Raw genomic sequence first — 27,556 nt, 5'->3', positions numbered from 1 at the left:
TATGGTAATTCTGTTTTTAGTTTCTTAAGGAACCTCCATACTGTTCTCCATAGTGGCTGTATCAATTTACATTCCCACCAACAGTGCAAGAGGGTTCCCTTTTCTCCACACCCTCTCCAGCATTTCTTGTTTGTAGATTTTCTGATGATGCCCATTTTAACTGGTGTGAGGTGATACCTCATTGCAGTTTTGATTTGCATTTCTCTAATAATTAGTGATGTTGAGCAACTTTTCATGTGCTTCTTAGCCATCTGTATGTCTTCTTTGGAGAAATGTCTATTTAGGTCTTCTGCCCATTTTTGGATTGGGTTGTTTGTTTTTTTAATATTGAGCTGCATGAGCTGTTTATATATCTTGGATATTAATCCTTTGTCCATTAATTCATTTGCAAATATATCTCCCATTCTAAGGGTTGCCCTTTCGTCTTATTTATGATTTCCTCTGCTGTGCAAAAGCTTTTAAGTTTCATTAGGTCCCATTTGTTTATTTTGTTTTTATTTCCATTACTCTATGAGGTAGATCAAAAAATATCTTGCTGTGATTTATGTCAAAGAGTGAGATTTATGTCAAAGAGTGTGCTTCCTTCCTCTAAGAGTTTTATAGTGTCTGGTCTTACATTTAGGTCTCTAATCCATTTTGAGTTTATTTTTGTGTATGGTGTTAGGGAGTATTCTAATTTCATTCTTTTACATGTAGCTTTTCCAGTTTTCCCAGCACCACTTATTGAAGAGACTGCCTTTTCTCCATTGTATATCCTTGCCTCCTTTGTCATAGATTAGCTGACCACAGGTGCGTGGGTTTATTTCTGGGCTTTCTATCTTGTTCCATTGATCTATATTTCTCTTTTAGTGCCAGTACCATATCGTCTTGATTACTGTAGCTTTGTAGTATACCCTGAAGTCAGGGAGTCTGATTCCTCAAGCCCCGTTTTTTTCCCTCAAGACTCCTGTGGCTATTTGGGGTCTTTTGTGTCTCCATACAAATTTTAAGATATTTTGTTCTAGTTCTGTGAAAAGTGCCATTGGTAGTTTGATAGGGATTGCCTTGAATCTGTACATTGCTTTGGGTAGTATAGTCATTATCACACTATTGATTCTTCCAATCCAAGAACATGGTATATCTCTCCATCTGTTTGTGTCATCTTTGATTTCTTTCATCAGTGTCTTATAGTTTTCTGCATACAGGTCTTTTGTCTCCTTAGGTAGGTTTATTTCTAGGTATTTTATTCTTTTTGTTACAATGGTAAATGGGAGTATTTCCTTAATTTCTCTTTCAGATTTTTCATCATTAGTGTATAGGAATGCAAGAGATTTCTGTGCATTAATTTTGTATCCTGCAACTTTACCAAACTCATTGCTTAGCTCTAGTAGCTTTCTGGTGGCATCTTTAGGATTCTTTATGTATAGTATCATATCATCTGCAAACAGTGACGGTTTTACTTCTTCTTTTCCAATTTGTATGCCTTTTATTTCTTTTTCTTCTCTGATTGCCATGGCTAGGACTTCCAAAACTATGTTGAATGATAGTGGTAAGAGTGGACATCCTTGTCTTGTTCCTGATCTTAGAGAAATAGCTTTCGGTTTTTCACCATTGAGAATGACGTTTGCTGTGGGTTTGTCATATATGGCCTCTATTATGTGGAAGTAGGTTCCCTCTATGCCCACTTTCTGGAGAGTTTTTATCATAAATGGTGTTGAATTTTGTCAAAAGCTTTTTCTGCATCTATTGAGATGGTCACATGGTTTTTCTTCTTCAATTTGTTAATATGGTGTATCACATTGATTGATTTGCATATATTGAAGAATCCTTGCATCCCTGGGATAAACCCCACTTGATCATGGTCCATGATCCTTTTAATGTGTTGTTGCATTCTGTTTGCTAGTATTTTGCTGCAGTTTTTGCATCTATATTCATCAATATACATACAGTGATACTGGTCTGTAATGTTCCTTTTTTGTAGTATCTTTGTCTGGTTTTGGTATCAGGGTGACGCTGGCCTAATAGAATGATTTTGGGAGTGTTCCTTCCTCTGTAATTTTTTGGAAAAGTTTGAGAAGGATGGGTGTTAGCTCTTCTCTAAAAGTTTGATAGAATTCACCTGTGATGCCATCTGGTCCTGGACTTCTGTTTGCTGGAAGATTTTTAATCACAGTTTCAATTTCATTACTTGTGATTGGTCTTTTCATATTTTCTATTTCTTCCTGGTTCAGTCTTGAAGGTTATACCTTTCTAAGAATTTGTCCATTTCTTCCAGGTTGCCCATTTTATTAGCATAGAGTTGCTTGTAGTAGTCTCTTAGGATGCACTGTATTTCTGCTGTGTCTGTTGTAACTTCTCCTTTCTCATTTCTAATTTTATTGATTTGAATACTCTCCCTCTTTTTCTTGATGAGTCTGGCTAATGGTTTATCAATTTTGTTTATCTTCTCAAAGAACCAGGTTTTTGTTTTATTGATCTTTGTTATTGTTTTCTTTGTTTCTATTTCAGTTATTTCTGCTCTGATTTTTTGATTTCTTTCCTTCTGCTAACTTTTGATTTTGTTTGTTCTTCTTTGTCTAGTTCCTTTAGGTGTAAGGTTAGATTGTTTATTTGAAATTTTTCTTGTTCCTTGAGGTAGGCTTGTATTACTATAAGCTTCCCTCTTAGAAATGCTTTTGCTGCATCCCATAGCTTTTGGATCATCGTGTTTTCATTGTCATTTGTCTCTAGGTATTTTTTGATGTCCTCTTTGATATCTTCAATGATCTCTTGGTTATTTAGTAATGTATTGCTTAGCCTCCATGTGTTTGTGTTTATTTTACGTTTTTTTCCCTGTAATTGATTTCTAATCTCATAGTGTTGTGGTCAGAAAAGGATGCTTGATATGATTTCAATTTTCTTAAATTTACCGAGGCTTGATTTGTGACCCAAGATGTGATCTATCCTGGAGAATGTTTTGTGCGCACTTGAGAAGAAAGTGTAATCTGCTGTTTTTGGATGGAATGTCCTATAAATATCAAGTAAATGTATCTGGTCTATTGTGCCTTTTAAAGCTTGTGTTTCCTTATTAATTTTCTGTTTGGATGATGTGTCCATTGGTGTAAGTGAGGTGTTAAAGTCCCCCACTATGATTGTGTTACTGTCGATTTCCTCTTTTTAGCTGTTAGCAGTTGCCTTATGTATTGTGGTGCTCCTATGTTGGGTGCATATATATTTATAATTATTATATCTTCTTCTTGGATTGATACCTTGATAATTATGTATTCCCTGTCTTTTGTAACATTCTTTATTTTAAAGTCAATTTTATCTGATATGACTATTTCTCCTCCAGCTTTCTTTTGATTTCCATTTGCATGGAATATCTTTTTCCATGCCTTCACTTTCAGTCTGTATGTGTCCCTAGGTCTGAAGTGGGTCTCTTGTAGACAGCATATATATGGGTCTTGTTTTTGTATCCATTCAGGGAGCCTGTGTCTTTTGGTTGGAGTATTTAATCCATTCACATTTAAGGTAATTATTGATATGTATGTTCCTGTGATCATTTTCTTAATTGTTTTGGGTTTGTTTTTGTAGGTCCTTTCCTTCTCTTCTGTTTCCCACTTACAGAAGTTCCTTTAGGATTTGTTGTAGAGCTGGTTTGGTGGTGCTGAATTCTCTTAGCTTTTGCTTGTCTGTAAAGCTTTTGATTTCTCCATTGAATCTGAATGAGATCCTTGCTGGGTAGAGTAATCTTGGTTGTACGTTCTTCCCTTTCATCACTTTAAATATGTCATGCCACTCCCTTCTGGCTTGTAGAGTTTCTGCTGAGAAATCAGCTATTAACCTTATGGGAGTTCCCTTGTGTGTTATTTGTCATTTTTCCCTTGCTGCTTTCAATAATTTTTCTTTGTCTTTAATTTTTGCCAATTTGATTGCTTTGTGTCTCGGTGTGTTTCTCCTCGGGTTTATTCTGTATGGAACTGTCTGCACTTCCTGGACTTGGATGGCTATTTCCTTTCCCATGTTAGGGAAGTTTTCAACTATAATCTCTTCAAATATGTTCTCAGGTCCTTTCTCTCTCTCTTTTCCTTCTGGGACCCCTATAATGCGAATGTTGTCGTGTTTCATGTTGTGCCAGAGGTCTCTTAGGCTGTCTTCATTTCTTTTCATTCTTTTTTCTTTATTCTGTTCCGCAGCAGTGAATTCCATCATTTTGTCTTCCAGGTCACTTATCCGTTCTTCTGCCTCAGTTATTCTGCTATTGATTCCTTCTAGTGTATTTTTCATTTCAGTGATTGTATTGTTTATGTCTGTGTGTTTGTTCTTTAATTCTTCTAGGTCTTTGTTAAACATTTCTTGTATCTTCTCAATCTTTGCCTCCATTCTTTTTCTGCGGTCCTGGATCGTCTTCACGATCATTATTCTGCATTCTTTTTCTGGAAGGTTGCCTATCTCCACTTCATTTAGTTGTTTTTCTGGGGTTTTATCTTTTTCCTTCATGTGGTATAGAGTCCTCTGCCTTTTCATTTTGTCTATCTTTCTGTGAATGTGGTTTTCCTTCCACAGGCTGCAGAATTGTAGTTCTTCTTGCTTCTGCTGTCTGCTCTCTGGTGGATTAGTTTATCTAAGAGGCTTGTGCAAGCTTCTTGATGGGAGGGACTGGTGGTGGGTAGAGCTGGCTGTTACTCTGGTGGGCAGAGTTCAGTTAAACTTTAATCCACTTGTCTGGTCATTGGTGAGGCTGGGTTCCCTCCCTGCTGGTTGTTTGGCCCGAGGCAACCCAACACTGGATCCTATCTGGCTCTTTGGTGGGGCTAATGGTGGACCTTGAGAGTGATCACCCCAAGGAGTACTTCCCAGAACTTCTGCCACTAGTGTCCTTGTCCCCATGGTGAGCCACAGCTGCCCCCCACCTCTGCAGGAGACCCTCCAACACTAGCGGGTAGGTCTGCTTCCGTCTCCTATGGGGTCACTGCTCCTTCCCCTGGGTCCCGATGCTCACACTACTTTGTGTGTGCCCTCCAGGAGTGGAGTCTCTGTTTCTCTTTGCCCTGTCAAAGTCCTGCAATCAAATCCCACTAGATTTCAAAATCTGATTCTCTAGGAATTCCTACTCTCATTGCTGGACCCCCAGGTTGGGAAGCCTGATGTGGGGCTAAGAACCTTTACTCCAGTGGGCGGACTTCTGGGGTATACATGTTCTCCAGCTTGTGAGTCATCTACCTAGCAGTTATGGGAGTTGATTTTATTGTGATTGTGCCCCCCCCATCATCTCATTGTGGCGTCTCCTTTGTCTTTGGATGTGGGGTATCTTTTTTGGTGAGCTCCAGTGTCTTCCTGTTGATGATTGTCCAGCAGTTAGTTGTGGTTCTGGTGCTCTCGCCAGAGGGTGTCAAGAAATGAAATCTTATGTGTCCACAAAAAACTTTACATAATTGTTTATAGCAGTTTTTTTTCATAATTTCCAAGAACTGAAAATAACTTAAATGTCCTTTAATGGGTGATGGATAAACTGTGAAATATTCATGCAGTGGAATACTACTCAACAATAGAAGCGAATGACACGCTCACACACACACAAAACCACTTGGAGGAATCTCAAAGCATTACGACCAATGAAAGAAGCCAGTTGCAAATGGCAACATGCTTTGTGTTTCTATTTACAAGACACTTCAAAAAGACAAAACTATAGTGATCAGTTGTTGCCAGGGGCTGGTAGGGTGGGGGTGGAGGAAGTGACCACAACAGGTAGTAAGAGAGTTTTTGTGGGGTTGATGAAACTTTTTTATCCATAAAGAAGCCTCCATTTCAAACTTCTGGGTTTTCTTTGAAGGTGAGTGTTAAATATTTGTCTTTTAAAAACTTCTTTTAATAAACAGCTATATGAATAGCTCATGGCAGGTAGGAGAAAAAACATGCCCAAATTCCCAGTTCATCAAATGAATTATGAATAAATACATATTCACCACATTTCAGTGTTTTGATGCAGGTGGGATTCATTGAAGGGCTGATTATTTTGGATCTGGCTTCTCCTGGAGGGAGTTTTGTCCTTTGATGGCAGCAGAGGGGTTTTGTCCACTGACATGTCTCTGGGGACAACAAGATGACTACTTCAGGAAACAGCTTGGGGAGTGGTGAGTTCCATTGGAGCCCTCCCATCCCATCCCTTTTCCCATAGCAGACCTGTGAGCCCTCTTATGGCATCTAATCACAGCTCTCTTCTGCCTTGTTTTGGAAACAAAGTGACAGGCTTCTCCCCATTTTATTTATGGAGACAGATATCAGAAGAGCAAGCAAGCAAACAAGAGCTCTAAACCTCAAGCACAAGGTTTACATATGTTGCAGATTTGTGTTCCCAGTACAGATGTGCAACCTTGCTTTTCAGAAGGGACCTGAGACCTCTAACCCCTCGCTAAGAACAAAAGATAATAGTCTCAGTTGTGGTATCACATGTGTTTCCCATGAGAAGGGAGACTCTCTAGGGTCACCCCCCAAGTGGCGGGGCTGTCCTGTGTGCACCCCCTGGTGGTCACTTGGATGGAGTGTCTCTCTCTTCCTCGCCTCTAGCCGCTCTCAGGCTGGAACCCTGGTATAAAACAAAGAGAAACATTCCGATTTATTTCTTTGGAGTAGCAAGAAAGAAATAGCTGACCACCAAGAGAAGAAGCAGTGGAAAAAAACAAAGTATCATCTGACCAAATGGTGTTAACTCTGATCATCAGAGCTAGGAGTCCTTGCGTTTTCTTCAGCTCCATGAGCAGGACTCTTGGCCACCCCCTGCCCTTGTACTTTAGTTTTCTCATCTGGAAAATAGGAAATTTAAACTAGGTGATTTCTAAGGGTGCTTCTGGCTTTAAATTATCTATTAACTAACATATGTATATATGTGTTTAGGAGGTGTCTTCTGCAGAGGTGTTGGATGCCATTTCCGCCACCTGACTTGGCACCAGCCAAGAGATCAGTGCCTGGAAAATTGAAGAAAATGGAAAGACATCTTGTAGATATCTCTTTGACCTCCAACATCCAGCCCTTTCTATTTGTGGCAGCTCACACTTTCTGATGATTTGAAATACATAACTAAAGCCAATTGAAACTTAGTTTACTTTCTTCCAAAAGGCTCTCATCCAGTCATGATGAAAACACACTAGTCTTCAGAGAGAACTGAGGATGTGAGTCTAAATACTATGCTCCTGCAAAAAATGTAGACAAGACCCTCTTTTCACAACTTTGGGTCCTGCCCATCATTTTAAGTCTTCATCAGTCCTGAAGTTAGAAGTTATATTTTACAAACATACCTCACATTTACTTACATTTCACAGAGAGCGAGGCAATTGATCCCTACAATGCCCAGTGTATTTTTAATCCAGTCACTTAATCGCTCTCACCTTTCATCTCCTTACCTGTGAGTTGGGGCCGTGGAAGTCAGAGATGGCCCATGGGTACATGCTTTGTAAAGTGTTACACAAGCTTTGGGAGTGATTTTAAAGCTGATTTCACAGCCAGATCCTAGAGATGGTGCTTGAAAGTTGCACTGTTTTCCTACAGAACATCAGTCAATTACTTCACATGTTTCTTAGCTTAAAACGATAATTCCTCTTCAGTGCAAATTGTGGTCCTTATTAGAAGGAAGAAACAGAAGACATTGCTTAGAGAAAAACTCATCCTAAAAGTGATGAGCTGACCACATAGAAACCCAGAAAGGCTCACAAGAAATAATGCATTTCTCATCAAGTTGGCTATTAAAAAATAAATTTTGTCCAGAGGAGGGGACAGAAAAAGCTTTTTCCACTCTTTTATGAGGAAGCCTCCATTTCACGCTACTGTGGTTGAAGAACAAGGTTTTCTCTCAAGATGAATGTTAAATTCTCCTCTAAAATATTTATTTTAATAATCAACTTTAGGAGCAGTCCACAGCGTGTATAAGAATAATAAGCTCTTTCTACCTTTGTAGTGTGATTCCAACTTTCCTGTCCTGTTTGAGCCACTGTATTTCTGAGAAGTGACCCCATTCCCTTTGGACCAGTCCCCATTCTCCTCAGCACCTACCTTTTCAGCAGGCAAGTCTTAGTGTGTCTCCTGCTTTATGTGAATACACCTCCCCTCGACCATGCCCATCCCCTCCTCCTTTTGACCAAGGAAGATTTGGGGACCATAGCTGTGCTTCCCATGTCACAGTCCAATTGCTCCCCCTTAGTGCCTGCTTTTCCTCAGAGTTGTCCTGACACAACGTCTGGCAGGTGGGGGAAAATGCTTGTGACAAGTAGCCATGTACCTTTGAGGACTTTGATGGTGGGTGGCAGGGAATCTATGCAGAGAAATGAAATGGTGCCGCCTTTTCCCAGAGTGTACACCTAGTTGTTCCGAGGAGCCAGGAAGGACTGTGGCTTCGCTAAGCGTCTTTCTGCCCTGGCTTTATCAAATGTTGTCTCTTCCTACAGTAATCCCTGGGACTCTTTTCATCCCAGGGTTTTATTCCAAGTGGAATGTTAAGAGGGTTCAGATGTGGAGAGACAGGTCAGGGCGATGGGGGTAGGGCGAGGTGTGAGCTTGTCCAGATCTGTGGCTTTGCCAGAACTGTTTTTAAGTTGACACAGGGCTAAATAAAAAGCCCCCTGGCTTTGATCTCAGGGACTTCCTGGGTAGACTGTCTGATTAGATAAAGATCACGTCTCCAGCCCCACCCCCATCATCTTTTAGGCAGTAATCTAAGCTCTGAAGCCATTCCTTGTCCTGGGCTCCTGTCTCTTTCTCAAAGTATGTCTCTCTCTGTCTCAGTGGGTTCCTTCCTGGGTCTTGGGTTTTTCTTTCTGTTTGAGCACGAAAAGGAGGCTGAGAAAATAGAGCACTTCTTCTCCTTTAATTCCTCTTAAGTTGTCTAGAAACAAAGCAAAAGCTTTATTCGAGAGCCTCATATGGACCTCGTCTGGTCCTGGGCATCAAAGGGAATTGGTCTCTGTGTGCAACATGGTCAGCTGCTGGGATGCTGTGGAGAGAGTGAGTTGGCAGGTGGAGGGTTTGGAGAGAGAAATACCATCAGTCCCTGCACTGGGTTCATCAGCCGAGACAACAGGCTGTGAGGGGTGTGGAGGTGAGTGTCTTCTCTGTGACTCTTTTTTTTGCGGTATGCGGGCCTCTCACCGTTGCGGCCTCTCCCGTTGCGGAGCACAGGCTCCGGATGCGCATGCTCAGCGGCCATGGCTCACGGGCCCAGCCGCTCCGCGGCGTGTGGGATCTTCCCGGACCGGGCATGAACCCGTGTCCCCTGCATCGGCAGGCGGACTCCCAACCACTGTGCCACCAGGGAGGCCCATCTGTGACTCTTTAACCTAGAGCTGGTCACCCAGGAGAGGCAACAGAAACCATCTTTGATGATGATGAAGTAAATTGTTCTTAGGAGTCGGGCAATTTTAAGAAATGCTTGAACCTAAAACCTACCAGGTTGAAAATCTTCTAGGCTGGATCACAGCTTTTTAGCTTTGTTCAGAGGAGAATCTCTTTATGACATTAAAAAATGAGACTTTGCACAAGAGGATTTGCACTTTTACTATTTTATTTTACTTAACCATCTGTGCTGATCACTGTTTTAAGTGACACACATACACACACACACACACACACACACACACACACACACAGTTTACATAATATAAATATTAACTCATTAAACCTTCATGGCAACCCAATGAGCATTTGCTATTAGCATTTGCCAACAGTTCCATTTGCTAATCATATTTGATAAACTGGGAAACTAAGGCACAGAGAAGTTAAATACCTTACTCAAAGTCAGACAGATAGTGGGGCAGCAGATTAAGGATTCAAACTCAGGCAGTCAGGTCCAAGAATCTGACTCTGCTGCCTGCTCACACCCCCCTACCCCCCAACACACACACACTTAGAAATTCACTAAGAAAACACACATGGGTAAAAAAGTTATGAATTTATGAATTCAAGAATATTTTAAAATATTTACATACATATGAAAAATAGTCACATTTTTATGTGGGAGGCAGTTGAATGTAGCGATTTATTCATCAGCTTCACAAACATTTCTTTGAGAGCCAACCAGGCCCCGGGCTCGGTGTTGGGGTTTGAATGGGGACTGGAACGTGGTAGGTCCCTGTGTTTAACTTAGGCTTCAAGACACCAGGTCTGGGCCAAGAGACAAGCATCACGTTTACGCTGCAACATTACTGAGGGCTTTAGGTGCTGTGGGCCAGGGTTCTGGAACTTCCTGGAACAGAGCGTTTCTCTCCTTGCAAGCAGCCATCATCACTTCCCCAGAGAGAAGCCCAGTTCCTGGTGGTGTGCAGCAGAGGGACCCTTTACCTACAATTGTCACCTTCAGGGTTCATATGGTTAATGCCCCTGTGGCAGAAACTGCTAATTTTCTCTTCAGCATCTTCTTTATTCATCATAGAATCCCTGTGCATTAGCTGGGGCACATGGCTGCCACACATGAAGGTGGTATTTATTCCCCATTGTCTCTGGCAAGTAGGTGTGGCTGGATGACTAAGTTCTGGTCAATGGGATGCAAAGAGAAATGGTGTCTGCAACTTCCGGGAAGTCCTGTTTTACTTCTTCCTCTTTTTTGCTGACAGGAATATGGACGTGATGGCTGGAGCTTGGGGCATCATCTTAGACCATGAAGTGAGACTGCTGGCATAGAAATGTAAAACAGTGAGATTGAGGGACCCTGGGCCCCACACCTACCTGGGACTATTTTCCTCCAGATGTGTTTTTCACAAGAGAGGAATAAAATTCTATCTTATTTAAGCCATGATTACCTTGTTTCTCTCTAACCTAATGAGCTAAACCTAATCCTGAATGATATAGCTTCCCTCTTCATTAACATGTGATGTGATTTTATTCATTTGAATCTTTCTAAAGCTACGTAGTATCTGTCCAATATGCTTTCATTCTGTTTAAATTAACAGAGTTAAGTTCTCGTTTTCAGCCTTGAGCCCCGACTGGTACCATCTGTCTCTAAGTTCTGCCTTAGGGTTTGCAGACACAGGATGATGCCAATGCTTTTAGGGTTAAAACACCTCCTTAAACACAAAGCCAGTGTACCACACACAACTCTGCTAGTGAAGTCTGAACTCTCTTGGGAATTTGGAAAGTAGTTTTGCTCTATCATCCTTTCCAAGGATTTGTCTTCGCTCCTAGAAAAAAGACAACTGTGCTTTCAAGGGCCCCTGAGCCCCTCAGCAGTGGTGTGGGTGAGTGGGGTGAGGGCTCTCACTGCAGGACCGGATTAGTGGGGCTAGTGGTCCAAGTATGGGTCACTTCCCACGGGAAGGGGAGCCCTGGGCCCTTTCCCTGCAGCGCCACCTACTGCTACCCCACCAGCCTCTGACTTTGGGGACTTGGGTCACCTCCTCACAGCAGGCTGGGCAGATTTTCTAGCCCCCAATCCTTAGGTGGGGTTTTTAGAACAGCCAGTGCTTTCACTGGAAGAGCCCTGAACCACCTCCATGTGAACAATGCTGGTCAGAGAGCCCCTTCCTCTCAGCCGACTCCAGCCAGGCCTGTGCCAGGCGCCCTGCTGAGGCCACAGGCCAGGGGACCACAGGCCTTGATGCCCTTGTGGGCCTCTCTCACACCTGTGTGTGTGTGAGCACGTGCACACGTGCACGTGTGTGGTAGGGAGGGGGTTAACTTGTGGTGATCGGTTTCCTGTAGATAACACTTAACCCCTTCATATCTTCAGGCACTATGGCAGGCTTAGAACTCTGAAAACCATCCCTCTTTTTTTTTTTTTTTCTTTGACAAATAGATGAGCTAGAATGTGGGATGTTTTTTTCAAGGCATGTTTCAACTTTTTTTCCCCTTTAGTTCTCTCTTCTCTACTCTGTGCCTTGTCCATTTCTCCTCTCCCACTCTCCGAGGGACTGTTCCCTGTTAGGATTAAGTGAGGCTCAGTCCTCAGCCCTTGGCCTCTGGGAGACCCCGACATGATGTGGACTGGCAGTGCCTGGTATTCCTATAACTTCCAGTTTCTGACTAGAAGCAGGAACACCTGCCGTGCGGGGCTCATGTCTGGTTCACCCAGCAGAAGCCAGAAGGTGCCCATAGTCTAGTTCTTACCCTGTTTGCCTTTCTGCAGTTTGATTTTCAGGGGAGCAGCCTGTGGGAGAAATCTGTGGGCAGACTTGAGTGCTGAGGCCACGGTGACCTGTGGGATGGGCGGCAGGAAGGACCATGGGGGCCAGGGGCCTCTGCTTGAACTTGAAAGTTGCTCCAATGAGAATCAAATCTCACTGGCTCACACTCCAGCCAGAGGTTTGTCTGGTGCAGGCAGGATGGGGCAGAGATACCATCTCCAAGTCTGAAGCCCAAATGGTGAGAAGAAAGATGGCTTTGGAGCCACACACCTAGGTTTAAATATGGATCTACGTGTGAGATTGAGGGTGCATCTCTCCAGGGTCCTTAGGATCCTCATCTGTGACATTTGTAAAAGGTGGTGGAGGTGATTTCCCACTCCGGTATCCAACACGAAAGAGATGCTCAGTAACCAGGCATTTCAGGCTCAGGTGGGAGCCCATGGCTCCAGCGTTGGCGATTTTATTGTCTCCAGGCTCCTCCTGGAGCAGGACAGCAGGGGGAGTGGAAAGGGGGCTCAACAAGGCGGGACAGGCTCGAGGCCTCCATCCAGAAAATGCTGGATTTGGGACCAGGTTCCCAGTGCAGGGCTCTGTTTACCCCAGAACGCACGGGTGAGAGAAGAAGGGAAAAGTCGGCAGAGGAAGGAAAGTGAGAGCAGGTGAATGCAGCGTCCCAGCCTCAGCATCATTGCCGTCAACCCGCACAGCTGGCCACCTCCTGCTACGTGTGTACACCACAGATGCCAAGGGATGTTAGAGTCATGAACTTGTAGGAAGTCTTCTAACCTCACCACTTCATTTAGTTTTCCTTCTCAGGTTTTTGCTCCTCTTTAGTAATTTTTTTTCTTTGAATTTTATTTTATTATGTTTTTATACAGCAGGTTCTTATTAGTTATCCATTTTATACATATTAGTGTATATATGTCAATCCCAATCTCCCAATTCATCCCACCAGCACCACCCCGCCACTTTTCCCCCTTGGTGTCCATAGGTTTGTCCTCTACATCTGTGTCTCAATTTCTGCCCTGCAAACCGGTTCATCTGTATCATTTTTCTAGGTTCCACATATATGCATTAGTATACGATATTTGTTTTTCTCTTTCTGACTTACTTCACTCTGTATGACAGTCTCTAGATCCATCCGCATCTCTGCAAATGACCCAATTTCATTTCTTTTTATGGCTGAGTAATATTCCATTGTATATATGTGCCACATCTTCTTTATCCATTCATCTGTCAGTGGGCATTTAGGTTGCTTCCATGACTTGGCTATTGTAAATAGCGCTGAAGTGAACATTGGGGTGCATGTGTCTTTTGGAATTATGATTTTCTGTGGGTATATGTCCAGTAGTAGGATTTCTGGGTCATATGGTAATTCTATTTTTAGTTTTTTAAGGAACCTCCATGCTGTTCTCTATAGTGGCTGTATCAATTTACATTCCCACCAACAGTGCAAGAGGGTTCCCTTTTCTCCACACCCTCTCCAGCATTTGTTGTTTGTAGATTTTCTGATGATGTCCATTCTAACTGGTGTGAGGTGATACCTCATTGTAGTTTTGATTTGCATTTCCCTAATAATCAGTGATGTTGAACAGCTTTTCATGTGCTTCTTGGCCATCTGTATGTCTTCTTTGGAGAAATGTCTATTTAGGTCTTCTGCCCACTTTTGGACTGGGTTGTTTGTTTCTTTAATATTGAGCTGCATGAGCTGTTTATATATTTTGGAGATTAATCCTTTGTCTGTTGATTCGTTTGCAAATATTTTCTCCCATTCTGAGGGTTGGCTTCTCGACTTGTTTGTAGTTTCCTTTGCTGTGCAAAAACTTTTAAGTTTCATTAGGTCCCATTTGTTTATTTTTGTTTTGATTTGCATTACTCTAGTAGGTGGATCAAAAAAGATCTTGCTGTGATTTATGTCAAAGAGTGTGCTTCCTATGTTTTCCTCTAAGAGTTTTACAGTGTCTGGTCTTACATTTAGGTCTCTAATCCATTTTGAGTTTATTTTTGTGTATGGTGTTAGGGAGTATTCTAATTTCATTCTTTTACATGTAGCTTTTCCAGTTTTCCCAGCACCACTTATTGAAGAGACTGTCTTTTCTCCATTGTATATCCTTGCCTCCTTTGTCATAGATTAGTTGACCATAGGTGCGTGCGTTTATCTCTGGGCTTTCCATCTTGTTCCATTGATCTATATTTCCGTTTTTGTGCCAGTTCCATATTGTCTTGATTACTGTAGCTTTATAGTATAGTCTGAAGTCAGGGAGTCTGATTCCTCCAGCTCTGGTTTTTCCCCTCAAGACTGCTTTGGCTATTCGGGGTCTTTTGTGTCTCCATACAAATTTTAAGATTTTTTTGTTCTAGTTCTGTAAAAAATGCCATTGGTGATTTCATAGGGATTGCATTGAATCTGTAGATTCCTTTAGATAGTATAGTCATTTTCACAATATTGATTCTTCCAGTCCAAGTACATGGCATATCTCTCCATCTGTTTATGCATCTTTAATTTCTTTCATTAGTGTCGTATAGCTTTCTGCATACAGGTCTTTTGTCTCCTTAGGTAGGTTTATTTCTAGGTATTTTATTCTTTTTGTTTCAATGGTAAATGGGAGTGTTTCCTTAATTTCTCTTTCAGATTTTTCATCATTAGTGCATAAGAATGTAAGAGATTTCTGTGCATTAATTTTGTATCCAGATTTTTCATCTTAGTGCATAAGAATGCAAGAGATTTCTGTGCATTAATTTTGTATCTTGCAACTTTACCAAATTCATTGATTAGTTCTAGTAGTTTTCTAGTGGCATCTTTAGGATTCTCTATGTATAGTATCATGTCATCTGCAAACAATGACAGTTTTACTTCTTTTCCAGTTTGTATTCCTTTTATTTCTTTTTCTTCTCTGATTGCCATGGATAGGACTTCCAACACTAGGTTGAATAATAGTGGCAAGAGTGGACATCCTTGTCTTGGTCCTGGTCTTAGAGGAAATGGTTCCAGTTTTTCACCATTGAGAATGATGTTTGCTCTGGGTGTGTCATATATGGCCTTTGTTATGTTGAGGTAAGTTCCCTCTATGCCCCCTTTCTGAAGAGTTTTTTTTATCATAAATGGATGTTGAATTTTGTCAAAATCTTTTTCTGCATCTATTGAGATGATCATATGTTTTTTCTTCTTCAACTTGTTAATATGATGTATCACATTGATTGATTTGCATATATTGAAGAATCCTTGCATCCCTGGGATAAATCCCACCCGATCATGGTCTATGATCCTTTTAATGTGTTGCTGGATTCTGTTTGCTAGTATTTTGTTGAGGATTTTTCCATCTATATTCATCAGTGATATTGGTCTGTGGTTTTCTTTTTTTGTAGTATCTTTGTCTGGTTTTCGTGTCAGGGTGACGGTGGCCTCATTGAATGAGTTTGGGAGTGTTCCTTCCTCTGCAATTTTTGGAAGAGTTTGAGAAGGATGGGTGTTAGCTCTTCTCTAAATGTTTGATAGAATTCACCTGTGAAGCCATCTGGTCCTGGACTTTTGTTTGTTGGAAGTTTTTAATCACTGTTTCAATTTCATTACTTGTGATTGGTCTGTTCATATTTTCGATTTCTTCCTGGTTCAGTCTTGGAAGGTCATACCTTTCTAAGAATTTGTCCATTTCTTCCAGGTTGTCCATTTTATTGGCATAGAATTCCTCGTAGTAGTCTCTTATTATGCTTTGTGCTTCTGCGGTGTCCATCGTAACTTCTTTTTCATTTGTAATTTTATTGATTTGAATCCTTTCCCTCTTTTTCTTGATGAGGCTGGCTAAAGGTTTATCCATTTTGTTTGTCTTCTCAGGGAACCAGCTTTTAGTTTTATTGACCTTTACAACTGTTTTCTTTGTTTCTATTTCATTTATTTCTGCTCTGATCTTTATGATTTGTTTCCTTCTACTAACTTTGGGGTTTGTTTGTTCTTCTTTCTCAGGTTCTGTTACATGTAAGGTTAGATTGTTTATTTGAGATTTTTCTTGTTTCTTGAGGTAGGCTTGTATTACTATAAACTTCCCCCTTATAACTGCTTTTGCTGCATCCCATAGGTTTTGGATTGTCGTGTTTTCATTTTCATTTGTCTCTAGGTATTTTTTGATTTCCTCTTTGATTTCTTCAGTGATCTCTTGTTTATTTAGTAACGTATTGTTTAGCCTCCATCTATTTGTGTTTTTTACGTTTTTTTCCCTGTAATTCATTTCTGGTCTCATAGCGTTGTGGTCAGAAAAGATGCTTGATATGATTTCAATTTTCTTAAATATGCTGATGTTTGATTTGTGACCCAAGATGTGATCTATCCTGGAGAATGTTTTGTGCGCACTTGAGAAGAAAGTGTAATCTGCTGTTTTTGGATGGAATGTCCTATAAATATCAAGTAAATGTATCTGGTCTATTGTGTCATTTAAAACTTCCGTTTCCTTATTAATTTTCTGTTTGGATGATGTGTCCATTGGTGTAAGTGAGGTGTGAAAGTCCCCCACTAGGATCGTGTTGCTGTCAATTTCCTCTTTTATAGCTGTTAGCAGTTGCCATATGTATTGAGGTGCTCCTATGTTGGGTGCATATATATTTATAATTGTTATATCTTCTTATTGGATTGATCCCTTGATCATTATGTAGTTTCCTTCCTTGTCTCTTGTAACATTCTTTATTTTAAAGCTTATTTTATCTGATATGAGTATTGCTCCTCCAGCTTTCTTTTGATTTCCATTTGCATGGAATATCTTTTTCCATCCCCTCACTTTCAGTCTGTAGGTGTCCCTAGGTCTAAAGTGGTTCTCTTGTTGTCAGCATATATAGGGGTCTTATTTTTGTATCCATTCTGTGAGCCTGTATGGTTTTTTTGGAGCATTTAATCCATTCATGTTTAAGGTAATTATCTATATGTATGTTCCTATGACCATTTTCTTAATTGTTTTGGGTTTGTTTTTGTAAGTCTTTTTCTTCTCTTGTGTTTCCCACTTAGAGAAGTTCCTTTAGCATTTGTTGTGGAGCTGGTTTGGTGGTGCTGAATTCTCTTTGCTTTTGCTTGTCTGTAAAGCTTTTGATTTCTCCATTGAATCTGAATGAGATCCTTGCCAGTTAGAGTAATCTTGATTGTACGTTCTTCCCTTTCATCATTTTAAATATGTCATGCCTCTCCCTTCTGGCTTGTAGAGCTTTTTCTGATAAATCAGCTGTTAACGTTATGGGAGTTTCATTGTATGTTATTTGTCGTTTTTCCCTTGTTGCTTTCAATAATTTTTCTTTGTCTGTAATTTTTTCCATTTTGATTACTATGTGCCTCGTTATGTTTTTTCTTTGGTTTATCCTATATGGGACTCTCTGCGCTTCCTGGACTTGGATAACTATTTCCTTTCCCATGTTAGGGAAGTTTTCAACTATAATCTCTTTGAATATTTTCTCAGGTCCTTTCTCTCTCTCTTCTCCTTCTGGGACCCCGATAATGCGAATGTTGTTGCGTTTCATGTTGTCCCAGAGGCCTCTTAGGCTGTCTTCATTTCTTTTCATTCTTTTTTCTTTATTCTGTTTCGCAGCAGTGAAGTCTACCATTCTGTCTTCCAGGTCACTTATCCGTTCTTCTACCTCAGTTATTCTGCTATTGATTCCTTCTAGTGTAGTTTTCATTTCAGTTATTGTATTGTTCATCTCTGTTTGTTTGTTCTTTAATTCTTCTAGATCTTTGTTAAACATTTCTTGCATCTTCTCGATCTTTGCCTCCATTCTTTTTCCGAGGTCCTGGATCATCTTCAGTATCATTATTCTGAATTCTTTTTCTGGAAGGTTGCCTATCTCCACTTCATTTAGTTGTTTTTCTGGGGTTTTATCTTTTTCCTTCATCTGGTACAGAGTCCTCTGCCTTTCATTTTGTCTGTCTTTCTGTGAATGTGTTTTTTGTTCCACAGGCTGCAGGATTGTAGTTCTTCTTGCTTCTGCTGTCTGCCTCTGGTAGATGTGGCTATCTAAGAGGCTTGTGAAATTTTCCTGATGGGAGGGACTGGTGGTGGGTAGAGCTGGCTGTTGCTCTTGTGGGCAAAGCTCAGTAAACTTTAATCCACTTGTCTGCTGATGTGTGTGGTTGGGTTCCCTTCCTGTTGGTGTTTGGCCTGAGGCAACCCAATGCTGGACCCTACATGGGCTCTTTGGTGGGGCTAATGGCAGACTCTGGGAGGGCTCATGCCAAGGAGTACTTCCCAGAACTTCTGCTGCCTGTGTCCTTGTCCTCACCATGAGACACAGCCACCCCCAGCTCTGCAGGATACCCTCCAACACTAGCAGGTAGGTCTGCTTCAGTCTCCTATGGGGTCACTGCTCCTTCCCCTGGATCCCGAGGCACACACTACTTTGTGTGTGTCCTGCAGGAGTGGAGTCTTTGTTTCTCTCTGTCCTGTCAAAGTCCTGCAATCAAATCCCGCTAGTCTTCGAAGTCTGATATTCTAGGAATTCCTCCTCCCATTGCCAGACCCCCAGGTTGGGAAGCCTGATGTGGCACTCAGAACCTTCACTCCAGTGGGTGGACTTCTGTGGTATAAGTTTTGTCCAGTTTGTGAGTCACCCACACAGCAGTTATGGGATTTGATTTTATTGTGATTGTGCCCCCCCCCCATCGTCTCATTGTGGCTTCTCCTTTGTCTTTGGATGTGGGGTATCTTTTTTGGTGAGTTCCAGTGTCTTCCTGTCGATGATTGTTCAGTAGTTAGTTGTGATTCCGGTGCTCTCGTAAGAGGGAGTGAGAGCACGTCCTTCTACTCCGCCGTCTTGAACCAATCTCGGTAATTAGTTTTAAATATGTCACATATACAGAAAATAATGTAACAGTTGAACTTTACCCAATACTCAGATTTAACCAATATTAACATTTTGCCATATGTACATATACAAGTTTTATGTTATATATATAGTTTTATATTAGGTCTCTTTTTAAAAAAAGAAATAAAATATTATCTGTAAAGTTTCTCTGCTTCCCCACCCACTCACTGTCAGCCATACCCAGAGGTAACTGTTATCTTGAGGTTGGCTGTTAATCCTCCCATGCATAATTAAAACTTTAATTCCCTATGTCAGTGTCCAGTCATAATACAGTATTGTTTTGTGAATTTTTAAATGGTTGAAGACTGTATAATACTTTCATATCCATTTGCAATTTTCTTTTATACACATTATATTTTTGTGACACATCTGTGAGCCTATGCCTAGCTCTAGATCATTTAATAGCTGGATGGTATTCTATCCTATGAATGTAACATGGTGTGTTTGTTCATTCCTCTGTTGGTGAACAATTTTACTTATTTCTAATTTTTAAAAAAATGTATTATTATTTTTGGTTGCATTGGGTCTTCGGTGCTGCATGAGGGCTTTCGCTAGTTGTGGTGAGTGGGGGCTACTCTTCATTGCGGTGCATGGGCTTCTCATTGCTGTGGCTTCTCTTGTTGCAGAGCATGGGCTCTAGGCATGTGGGCTTCAGTAGTTGTGGCACACGGTCTCAGTAGTTGTGGTTCCTGGGCTCTAGAGCGTAGGCTCAGTAGTTGTGGCACACAGGCTTAGTTGCACCACAGCATGTGGGATCTTCCTGGACCAGGGCTCGAACCCATGTCCCCTGCATTGGCAGGCGGATTCTTAACCACTGTGCCACCAGGGAAGTCCCTCTTATTTTTGATAATAGAAAAAAGACCCTCAGGAGGGAAATTAGTGAATTTTGCTACATTTCAGCTTCAACTCTACTAGGTATAGTCAAATTATTCTCCAGTTTACATCACCACAAGCAGAGGTGATAAAGAGTTTCTGTTTTCACACCCTCTTGCCAACACTTAGTATTATCAGACTTGTTTTCCTAAATAAAATGTGGCAACTCAGGCTTGTTAGTTACAATTGCCCTGGTTAATCATGTCCTCATCTGTTCCCATAGCACCTCTTACAATGTATTATAGTCATCTGAGTTAGTTACCCCCACGGGACAGGGTTCCTGTCCACCTTTTTTTTGTATATCCAGTAGGTACCCAGCATGTAAATAATGACTGGCACACACTTACTTAGTGTTCAGTACACATGTGTTGACTTAAATATAAGAATAAAAAGATCAAAGAACAGAACAGTCAGGGAAGACTTAGTGAAAGGGGTAGAACCAGGATTGATCCAAGAATCAGAACCTTCAAACACTCCTGGATAGAGTGTCAACCAATGTAACCACTTTGGAAAACGCTGGGGGCAGTATCTGCTAGACTGAGCATGTCCTCTGACCTACCAATTTCACTTCCAATAGAAATGTTGTGTGTATGAGCCCCAAAGACACACCCTGGACTGTTCATAGCAGCACTATTTGTAAAAGCTCCAAGCCAGCAACTGCCCACATGCCCATCCATGGTAGAACGGTTAAATAGACATGGGCCATACTTGGCAGCGATGGGCAGGCAGGACCTATAGCTGTAAGGAGCAACGTGGGAAAATCTCACGATATGATGTGGAGCAAAAGGTGACAGATCTCAAGGAGCACATGCTGTGTGATTCCACTGACTTGAAGTTCAAAATTAGGCAAAATTAATCTAGTGCAGAAGTTGTGATACTTATTACTTTTGGTGGGAAGTGGGTACTGACTGGAAGGGGACAGAGTGCTGGTAATGTTTTATTTATTTACTTTATATTGGGGTAATATTTACATACAATGAAATTCAATTTTCTTTAGTGCACAATTCAGTGAGTTTTGACAAATGCATACGGTTGTGTAGCCATCACCATAGTCAACACTTAGAACATTTCTATCATCCCCGAAAGCCTCTCATGAGCCTTATGCTCCATTTCTTGACTTTTTTCATGGGTGTTGGTTACACGTGGTTGTTCACTTTGTGAAAATTCACTGAGCTGTGCACTTATGATATGTGTGCATTTTTTTCTGAATGCATGCTTAATTGTAATTGTGTACGAAAAGCATCTTTAACAAAAGATTGGCTACAAAAATGGCAATTGGCTGCAAGATGGCCAACTGGGTGGCAGAAGGGATGGGAGAGGAGCAGTCAGGAAGGTGACTTGGCTGTGCAGTGTAGAAAAAGCAGTGAAAAGGAAACAGTGAGTCTGCAGTTTTATCTCAAGCTTTAGCTTCTTACCTTTGCTGCTGGTGAGTGGTGAACCAGGCTTTATATTTCTAGCACTGGATCACTGCCCTCCTTTTTTTTTCTCTTTATAATATACTGTAATAGTAGGAGGGAGCACTCAACAGTGGCTCAGAGGCAGGCTTCTTCCTGACTCAGAGTCCCCAGGAAAGGGGACTTGAAATGTTCCTCTCAGAAAATTCTACCCTCCACAGCCAATCAGCATAGGACACCTTGCTCTCTTTTGACTGGAAGAGTCCTGGTCATGTGACTTTAAGTCATGAGGTCTTTGGAAATCTCTTCCTGGTCTTGTCTGGGCAGGACCCAGCCATCCCTGAGGGGGGATTGGAAGGCTCTGTGGGGTCAGGAGCATCAATGGTGTGGGTCTCTCCAATCTACTGTTTGTGAAGATCCCACCTTTGTTACGTTAATAACAGGGACAGTTATTCTAGAGGTTCCAAAGAGACTTTCATCCTGGGAGATCCTGGGTTTTGCTTTTCTTTTCTTTTCTCTTGCCTTTCTCCTTCTCCATTTGTTCAGCTCTCCAAAGATTAAAAAAAAAACAAAACACCCAACCCCCCAAACAAACCAAAAACACAGCCAAGTGGGGTCTAAAGGGGGTTACAGCTAATAGAAACTCCCTGGCTAATGGTGTAAAATTTTAAGATGGTGCTTTTCAAGATCTGCTACCATTCCCTGTCACTAAAGAATTAAAAGTTTACTTCACTTAGACTGTTCTCTTCCATGGCAAATAAACCTAACATTTAGCCATGACCTTTGTGAAAAAATAACTTAGGAACTTGCATAGAAAAGAGAATTCCTCTTTCTTTTTTAAAAGTCAGCCTTGAAATTTTTATATCCTTTGAGTCATATTCTTGAAGCAATTGGCTGATTAGTTCAAGAAATGTTACCTTCCCAATTCAAACATGACATTTTGAAAATCATCCATGAATTACATGCCTCGGGAATGAAAGGCTTTTCTGTGCCATTTAAAAGTTGTTTGTTTTTTTTTTTTTATTTTAAGGGCAATCATGAATATCTATAAGGGCACATTTATGACTCCCAGAACAGATAGAAAATTAGCAAAGTCATAAACTTTTTACCCAGCTTTGCTATTGCAGCTGTGTCTCAATCCAGTCTCCCACCAATTCCCCTGCCACTGAAATGGTTAAGGATGATGTTATTTTTGCCATTACAGGCAAGGCACTGGTCTTTGTATGTTGGCTTTCTAAATCTCTACATGAAGGTCTGGAAAAAAAAAAGAGTCTGTTCTGGTTCAACAAAAAGTTTCTGGTCCCATAAATTTGTTCCTGAAAAGTCTTACCTTCTGGTCCCAGAAAATGTCCCTCTTCTTCTAATCCCATAGAGTAAACCAATGCTAAACCTCAGAAAATCAACTGGCTGTAAGCTTTTTGCCTTCATTTACACTACTGTATTCAGGATCTGTAGACATGGATGTATGTTTCTGTATATACCCACCCAGTAATTACTGAGGCAAGCCTTTAATTTGTCTGAAGCCGTGCAGGCATAATGGTGACAACCCACACATTTTTCCATTGGAAATTGTAAATGGATGACAATGAAGGAACCCAGGCCTCCCCCGCCCCCTTCCTGGGAAGATTTTTCATGACTCTGTCCATCAGGTCAGAATCAACTCAATGCTCATTGGGGTGTTGATCACTGTCGCACAGGTAATTAGAACAGTGCTACTCAAAGTGTGGTCCTTAGAGCAGGACTGGTCTTTAGTCAGCAAGGAGATGAAGTCAAAAATTAAGAAAAGACGTTCATAAATGTTTAGAGGTATTTGGTGGAATCCTTTTCTCCCTGTTGGACCTAACCATAAAAACTGGGGGTTTATCTTCATTTTGTAAAAACTAAATGGAATTGAAATCTGATAGAGTTTCTATCTCTGGCCAGGATGAGAGTGAGTTTTCTTTTTTGGAAGAGCTGTCAGCAACACAAGACCTCGTCTCACATGAGCTCGATGGCAATAATATTATGATACACTTATATTTGAATAACGAACTTATATTTGAATATTAAAGCACGAAGTGATGTGTTGGTTTGGGACCACTCAGAAGCAGATCCAGAGAGAAGGATCTGGGCAAGTAGCTTATTTGGGAGACAATTCCAGTGAGCGACAGTAGGGGAGTGGGGAGGAAAGACAGGGAAGGGAAGGGAATGAGGCCAGTAATTGGCATGTTAGCAAGCAGGTCCCCACCGAGGGTGGCAGGACCTCAGTCTCACTGGGAGCTCGGGAATGGTATAAAACACGCTTCAGAATTGCCCCACTCGAGGGATGAGAGAGATGGGGTATTCATCCACCAAGGTCCTGTTAAGCCTCCTGGGAGGCACTGTTCACTCCCTGGTACTTCAGCCCCGTCTGTGCGAGCTGTGTGGGCCCTGGTTAGAGAAAACCATCAGGTAAGGGCTTGCAGGAGCTGCCAGTTGAAAGCTGAGCTGGTCTAAATGAGATGAAAAGGATCACTCCCTTTGATCACTAACTTTGGGCCCATCCAGAACCCCTTTCACTAGCTTTCTCTCTTGCCTTGTGTAATTAATTAGTTGGTGGTCTACCTATGTGGCAGAGACTGATCGGGTGCTCACACAGCCGACCTCTGCTTCCTGGGCCCCCGACTGTACTCCATTTCCTAGTCTCCCTTGTAGAAGAGTGTGGCATGAAACAGCTGTACTTCCCTGGGCCACCTATATAAGTCATTGCCCATATCCTCCCTGCTTTTTACTCCTTAAGCCTCCTGGAATAGAGATGACCTGCAGGGCACCCTAGAGAGTCAAGCCTTGAAGATGGAAAGTTTGGGTCCTTGGGTCATCACTTAGAGGAGAGCCACTTGACCGGAAACATACCTTTAGAGGTTTTTGTGTTAAGCCATTGTGATTTTAAGGCTTATCTATTACAGCAACTAGCATTACTTTAAATAATGCAACATACACGTGTGATCAAATAATTTATTTTTCTTGATATCACTTACCATTATTTCAGATTATGTACTTATTTATTTATCAGCCATCTCCCCTCCACCAGGAAAACTTGGATTTGTACACTGCTGTATCTCCGGCATCTAGAACAATGCCTGGCAACTAGTATATGCTCAATAAATATTTCTCCAATGACTCAACACCGACGCACATGGTACATGACAGGCCCTATGCTAGGAACTTCGTATCTCTTATTTTATTCTCTGAAAAACTGTATGGGGAAACTGGAATATACACAGGCTGATTAACTTATCCAGTGGTACCCAGCAGGCAACTGAGGGAGCCAGGATTGGAATCTAGGTAGTCTGACTCAACTCTCAAATTCTTCCGCCCTCTGTACCTTGCCTGATGATATCTGCCAGGTACAGAGCTAGGGGCTGGGGGTGTAGAAAGCATGAGACATGGCACCGGCCCTTCAGGTCGACCCAACAGGCAACAGTTGGGGCTTGAGTGCAGCAGGGAAAACAGACCAGTCTCATTCTTATCCATGCAGCAGGCTATCTTCTAGAAAGTTAGGCTCTGCTACTCAGCCAACCTGAGCAAGGGCACAAATACAGGATTCAAATCCTCTTATGGAATATGAGAGAACTGAGCAGACTATATAGAGCTAAAGCCAGATCCACTGTCACCAACGTGAGACACGTAAATGGTGGTGCAGGGACATTTGGTGGATTTGAACAATTGGAGCAAAGGCAGAGTGAGTCGGAGGCAAAATCCTGATCCTGTGTGTTGGGAAGAGTTAGAAAGACAGTTGAGTAGAGGTTAAGGTTAAGAACACAGTCTTCAACCAGCTTTGCCATGTACAGAGCCTTATGACTTGGGCAGGTTAGAAGACTTGTTGGGCTTCTTTTGCCTTATCTGTAAAATGGATGTAACCTGCTTGCCTCCCATGGTAAAGTGATTAGCACAGAGGCACAAAGTGTGTGCTCAGGAAGCGTGGCTGGTATTGTACCTATTCTTTGATCCTTGCTCCCGGGTCTTAGGGCGGGGAAATCTACCCCCTGCCCACTGAGCTACAAAGATGGAAAGGCTTGGAGACTAATCATGGTGGATAATAATTGAATGGGGTGAGGAGGTTGCCCAGCTCTTCTGGGGCCCTGCCCTCATCCTTCCCATGTGCGGCCACCAGAGGGTCTTGACTTCTCTGTCTGCCACTATTGGCTTGCTCAGACGTGGCACATGAGAGGCCCAGTGGGTCATTAGAAAAAGGGATCTCTTTCCAAGGAGCAGCAAAGGAGCAAAGCATTCGATGAGAGGCGTCTGTAGAGCAGTTGCTGAGGGGTCCTATAAACAGGTGCTGCAGGTGAGGGAGCAGACAGCCTACTCTGCGGTGGGCAAAGTTGGCCCTTGCTCACATGATCCCCTTTCCTTGAAGGAATTACCCAGGGTTACACTGGGGCTGGCTTGGGTCCCTATAGTAAATGAGATACGACCGCATAGAGGCAGGTTATAGCTCAGCAAATTTCCAGAGGGGTGGCACCATCTGGATGATGGATGGGAAACTAGCGGTGTTCTCATTAGGCAAAGAGCCCAGGAGCCCTCCCCAGCTCCTAATTCACCCTACCTTCCAACTCTCAGTTCGTTATGTCAGGAAGGTCTGATATAAAGAGGCAAATAGCCCATTGGAAACATGGCTCATATCAGTCATTCTCACTGTATTAGGAAACAGCTTTAATTTTCCACGCTAAATCCTTCACAAAAACACCTTAGACACAACTCCATAACTTGCCATTCTTGTCCCTCTGGCTCATCACTGTAAACATCCCAGTTTTCAGAAAACACCAAGCTCTTGCGTAGTTCCTTGCCTTTGCCCATATTGTTTTCTTACTCCAAATGCATCTACTTGCCCCCCCCCCCACTTCTCCGCTTTGTGAAATACCACTCCTCCATTAGGTCTAGCAGGTACTTCCCTGATTCCTGCCTCTATTTTCCCAGAGTACTTTCCACTTACCCTTTATAGAACACTTATCGGACGGGGTTATTGCTGTACACTTTTGTCTCTCCTGCTCACTAAAATGAGCTTCTCATGTGATTCATCTCCAGCTCTGCTTGAATACCTGTCCTGACAGGGTACTCACCATCCCAAAGGCAATGCATTCCACTGCAACCAATTCTCTTGGCAAAAATGGCTTTCCTATTATTAGGAACCAAATCTGCTTCCCTGATACACGGACCTACTGATTTTCTCCTTCCCAGTTCACTTGCCTAAACTTCCTTCAGGTGTGAATAAGGATTCTCATTCCATAATTAGAAATAGGTCTTAAATATAAATATCCTGAGAGCGGGCAATACATGGATAACTCATTCTAAAGTGTAAATGACTGATAAGAGCTTTTCCATTAAAACAAGATTTTATTATGAGAACCTAAGGGTAGGCTGATATAGTGGATAGAGCACTGGACTAGGAAATGAATGACAGATCCAACGTGATCTATTTTTTTCTGAGCTTTGGTTTCCTCAACTCGAAATGGAATTATTTGCACAATGAGGAGTTCTACTTATTACTGTCATTGCAGAATTTTGTCTGGAAGCAGTCCCACTCACCTGGGCTGTCTTAAGCCTTTGCCCTGGCTTGGATTTCTTAGCTCTTTCTTAGCTCTGGGTGGGCAAAAAGTTGCACGTGTTTCAGTGAGCTCTAGCCTCCTCGGGGCAGGGTTGATATTCTTGGTGCCAAAGATGCTATGACTTATATCACCCACCATCACATCAATCAATGAGCCTTTTATTCTACCTGGTTTGAACCTTCCTCTCCCCTGCCTTGAAGTCCTGCTTTACGAGGGCTATTTATGGAATTTGTATCATAAACATTTGCAGGGAACACATTTACTGTAGGTAACACATTTTATTATGATTTTATTATGTAATCTCTTTTCCTGGAGTTTTGCAAGTAAAGATTGCATAAGAACCGACTCTTTATTTGTCCTAAGTTCCACCCTACAGAACCAGGCCATGTTACAACTGCTTGATGCACAAGACTCAGTGACTCAATAAATACTTTACAAAAATAATGTATTTTTTTTTCTTTCTTAAAACATAAAAAAATTAGGGTTTTAGACTTGAGTTCCTCTCCTTGTTTTTATATTTATTTACTGAGAATATATTGTGGAGAAAAGAATTGTTACGATGGTATTAAAATAAAATAGATGAAGTTCATGTTCTCCCCCCATTTGTTTTGCATTTTTTCTTTGGAAAAGTGCTACTCCTTGTTTTTATGTCTGACCTTCCTGTGGCCTTCTGAACCTATTAAGGCATGAGCAGAAATTCTATTCTGGGGTCTTTTAATAGAATCATAGCATTGTGTTAATACTGGCCTTTGTTTTAAAGTCCACTTAAAACCAGGCCTCAGATTTTCTCCTAAAATACCCATTTGCCCCCCACTCCCTACCCAGG

The sequence above is a fragment of the Delphinus delphis genome, chromosome 15 (genome assembly GCF_949987515.2).
Source record: "Delphinus delphis chromosome 15, mDelDel1.2, whole genome shotgun sequence".
Classification (NCBI taxonomy): domain Eukaryota; kingdom Metazoa; phylum Chordata; class Mammalia; order Artiodactyla; family Delphinidae; genus Delphinus; species Delphinus delphis.
Note: the sequence above shows the minus strand (reverse complement) of the source record.